The sequence below is a fragment of the Octopus bimaculoides genome, chromosome 13 (assembly GCF_001194135.2).
Source record: "Octopus bimaculoides isolate UCB-OBI-ISO-001 chromosome 13, ASM119413v2, whole genome shotgun sequence".
NCBI classification, from domain to species: domain Eukaryota; kingdom Metazoa; phylum Mollusca; class Cephalopoda; order Octopoda; family Octopodidae; genus Octopus; species Octopus bimaculoides.
In genome coordinates, this window is record NC_068993.1 from 43,851,335 (window position 1) to 43,856,010 (window position 4,676).

Consider the following 4,676-nt stretch of genomic DNA (forward strand, 5'->3'; position numbering starts at 1 on the left):
GGAACATTCACATCCTGAATGTTCCCAGACGCCTCACCGGAGCCAAGAAACAAAAGAAAAATAGTGTAATAGATTTAAAACGACTTGCTCTGAACGAATATGATAAAAAAAAATTTTTTAATGCGCTCCCGCGAAAGGCGGGGTGGGGAGAGGGCTCGGAACATTCATATCATCACACACACACACACACACACACACACACACACAAACACTCACAGACGCGCACACACACACACACACACAAAGAGAAATGGTTGTTTCACTGCAACATTTAAATCTCATTTCAATGTCAATATTTTCGTTGCTTTGAAACCGAGACTTGTTCACTGACAATTCTCAGGAAGTTGTTTTACACCTATTAGAATATTTAATTTTTTTATTTCCCACCGGGTCAAACCCTTTAGTTTGACCCTACTGTCTTAATAAATGAATGGCATTCTGTATAGTGAAGTCCTTGATGTAAATATGTCTAAATGAATGTTAAAATGGACACCACTTCAACATCTTTCATCGTAAATCTGCGGCATCAGGGACAACCTCGGGGGAAGAAACAATACAAATTTTCACTAGTCAATTAGGCAGTCATCAGCAACTCGTGGCTCGTGGGCCTTTCTGAATGGCACACCTAACGAAAAATCAGCTTGATGTAGTGCAGCTCACTTGACAATAAGCCATGTTATATGCGACTCGCATGTCTGAAATTAGAAAACCTAAACATGGTCGCGCGGTGTCCTAGAAATAGCAGTAAAATCTCTTTCAAAAGTATATTTTACTGCATAAAAAAAAAAAAGAGCAAATTGACACATTGGATAGTCCGAGGTGAGTGTAAGAAAAACGACGAGATGGTCATTGTTGGAATGTGTTTAGTGGCTGTGTGGTAAGTAGCTTGCCTTCCAACCACATGGTTCCGGGTTCAGTCTCACTGCGTGGCACCTTGGGCAAGTGTCTTCTACTATAGCCTCGGGCCGACCAAAGCCTTGTGAGTGGATTTGGTAGACGGAAACTGAAAGAAGCCCGTCGTATATATGTATATATATATGTATGTGTGTATATGTTGTGTATCTGTGTTTGTCTCCCCAACATCGCTTGACAACCGATGCTGGTGTGTTTAGGTCCCAGTAATCTGGCGGTTCGGCAAAAAGAGACCGATAGAATAAGTACTAGGCTCACAATGAATAAGCCTTGGGGTCGATTTTCTCGACTAAAGGCGGTGCTCCAGCATGGCCGCAGTCAAATGACTGAAACAAGTAAAAGAAAGAAAGAATCGTAAATCAGTTCAACCAAGGACCTAGCTAGCTAAGATAAATAGCATCAATGTCAACGAACGGCATGGGATCGATGGGAGATAACTCGTTTATACTTCCGTTGTCAATGTGTAGGCATGTGCTTTTAGCTGAAACCTCCGGCAAGATTCGAACTAAACTCGCTGCGACTTTGTCGACACAGAAAACCGGCGTTTGTTATTTTCCTTTCAAATATATTTACAGGTAAGAAGCGACGAAATATTTATCTCCCGATCTTATTTCGCCATTTTCTTTACACTATACAATATTTTCATACAAGCATATTTTGAAGAATATTTTATATGACCTCTATCTTCAACTTATGTGGGAAATATTCACTGGAAGTGCTGTATGTGCGCTTATCTACCTATACATACATAAATACATATTTTCAATGCCTATATACTGGCAAAACGCTGCTCTTCTAAATAGAAACCTTACCTGTCATTGTGGTTTTGTGGAACGAAGCAAAGCAGGTCTTACCGTCCTTTCACGAAAACACAGTAAATGATCCCCAAGCACTCAAGCAAACTGAGTTCTCAACTTGTTCCATTTGTCAAAAGGTTTGCAAGGCACCAGCAGACCTCAAGAGACACATTCGTGTAAATAAAACATGATTAACCCATAAGGCGTTGGGATTTGCACTCATATAGCATGGACTTCTGAGCACATTTTATGAAAATGAGACTACCATGCACACATAAAAAACAAAAAAATAGTTAAAATATCTTCTTAGTATATAATGATGGCAAGTTTTACATTATCTGAAAAGTCATTAGTTTTACTATTAGTCCTCTTGCATTCTGTGGGGTATCAGAGCGTTTGAGTAACATTAGACCCCAACAAACGTCCATAAATTAAATGCATCTATCTGGGCCACGATCGTGGCCCGTCGCGCTTTATTTTACCGAACCCTCATTTGTCGTTCACTACAAGAAAATCCATCACACACACATACACACTGTGTGTGTGTGTGTTTAGACAGATAAATATCATTTTATGTTCTTTATGCTAGCATGAGTTGCACAGGTTACAGTCCAATTAAGTTCTTATTCTGAGTTTACACACAGAGAGGCACACTATATTATTATTGTTGTCTGACTGGGTTGCACCTGATTGCTCTTTTTCTTCTTTTTAGCAATTGACATTTTGCTGAAAAGGGTAACCATTGGGAGTACTGTTGGGAAGGAAAAGAGAAAGGCTTAGTGATTTGGTCTTTGCATGAATGCCAGAATACAAAGGAGCCAAGAAAGGTATGTAGTGTGTATGGAAAATGACATGTTAAAAAAAAACGTACAGAATGGTGAAAGTGGACACAGCCTGTGGAAGAGGGTGTCAGAAGACAGAGGATGAAGTGATGAAGACTGATCTCTGGATGCAGAATCTCATAGAGGAGATGACAAAGGACTGAGCTGATAGGCAACATGCAATTCTGGAGAAGAACCATTCACCAGAGCATGCATGGGGAAATAAGTGTTAAACTGAGTACATATCTCCTCTTAGGTCTCTTGCCCAGTATATCCCCGTCAAGTGCACATCTGCAGCATTCCCCGAGTCTTTGACTCTCATTCATCTCTCTATGACCCTTTCTCTACTCACATTCCTTTCTATTTGTTGTACTATGCTCCTCATGAAAATAGGAATGACAATAGAGCTGTCAAACCTCATCTCCCTGACAATGATCTGTCTCTTTACATTCTCCTCTACAGCACCTTGGGCTCAGTGGTTTACTGTTATACTGTATAATTCAGATTGTTTGGATGCTCTCCCACTGTTGTGAATGTAGTGGGCTTGATGTCAGTGAACTCACTGTCACTTATACCTCACTGAACATAGATTACTACAACATTGCTATTCTATAAAATTCCACACTAGCTCTGGGTTATCAGAACTGAAAAATTATGCTGACTGTCAGTCATCATGGCATGAAAGATATTGCTGTCCAAGAATTAGCACTTTTATGTTAACATACACACTTCACATACCTGATACCATGATCCACATCAATGGCATAGGTATTTCTACCTGCACAATTCAGCTGTTTATCAGAATATGAAACAAATTTCCAGATACTACTGTTGGGAGCATTTCAGCTGAAAGAATACAAAACATTCAGGAATCTGGTGCACAAACAATTCCAGCATCATACTCCCTAAAAATGCAGTGAAACATTGATTGGTTCACCAGCCCACATTTTAAAATCAAATGTCCAGTGATGTTTATATAAAGGTACAAGCTTGGCTCAGTGGTAAAAAGTTTGTTTCCCAACCATTTGGCTTCAGGTTTAATCCTAGTGCATGGCATCAGGGTTGGTAGTGTGCATGTGTGACTGTGATGAAAAGTTGCTTCCTAACCACATAATTTCGTTTGGGTTCAGTGGCAAGTTGGACAAGTGTCTTCTATCATTGCCCTGAACCAAACAGGTCTTGTGAGTGGATTTGCTAGAGAAACTGAAAGAAGCCTGTTGTGTGCATGTGTGTGTATGTATTACTGTCTCTTTACTTTGACATCAATTGATAGTTGTGAGCAAGTGTCACTATTATACAAGTTGTGTGCTTTGTTTCCAATCTTCCCAGAAAACATGTCTGACCTGAGGGAAATACCACTTTGCTTGGAAACAGATGAGTGTTGGTGACAGGAAAGGAATCTGGTTATAGAAAACCCACTTCAAATTCTGTTTGGCCTATGTGAATATGGAAAAGGGGACAGCAAAATGATGATAGATATATTGAATTATTGATTGATTGATTGACTGATAAATAGATAGATATGCATGTGTGTATAATTATTTATATTTCCTCTTTTTTTTGTAAATTTCTGAGCTACAAGCAGTGACATGTCATTTTCTTGTTAACAAATATCATCCACTAGCTTTCAAAGACATGTAGAATAAGAGATCTCTCACATAAACAAAAGGTAAGGGTTAGCAGTAGGAGGGATATCCAGCTGTAAAATAATATCTCAATAATATATTTGTCTAACCCTTGCTAGCAAAGAAAAATAGATGTAAAAAATGAATGAACACACTATAGAATTCCTATTTATTCCCTTTCTACATATTGAACATGGCTACTTCCCAGTTAGTAGTAGTTTCCTGTTTTTTTTTTCTACAAACAAATAGTTTCATATTTGCTAAATTGACCTTTTGGCCTATTAATCCTTTGACTTTATTTCTGCATAAGAAACTTATCATCTTATTCTTCAACAGATTCAGCAATGAAAATTCGATTGTCATTACACATGAGTTTCATAGGCTGCATGTTTTTGGCTCTTTTGTCATGGCCTAGAGAACTGTAATAGACAGGAGTGGGAAGAGAGAGAACTGAGCCTTGATAAACTCTTATCTACATGCTAAATTTCTTACAAACTCTCACTTTGCTGACTACCCCCCCC

At 38.8% G+C, this 4,676-nt stretch overlaps 1 long non-coding RNA gene across 1 annotated transcript in view; it reads left to right on the forward strand.

The window, feature by feature from the left end:
• Nucleotides 1–1,215: 1,215 nt before the first annotated feature.
• LOC106874187 (uncharacterized) overlaps nucleotides 1,216–4,676 on the forward strand; it is a 3,932-nt gene continuing 471 nt past the window's right edge. The window contains exons 1-2 of the long non-coding RNA XR_001409973.2: nucleotides 1,216–1,487; nucleotides 2,422–2,536. This is a non-coding gene — a long non-coding RNA (uncharacterized LOC106874187). The remainder of the gene's footprint in view (nucleotides 1,488–2,421; nucleotides 2,537–4,676) is intronic.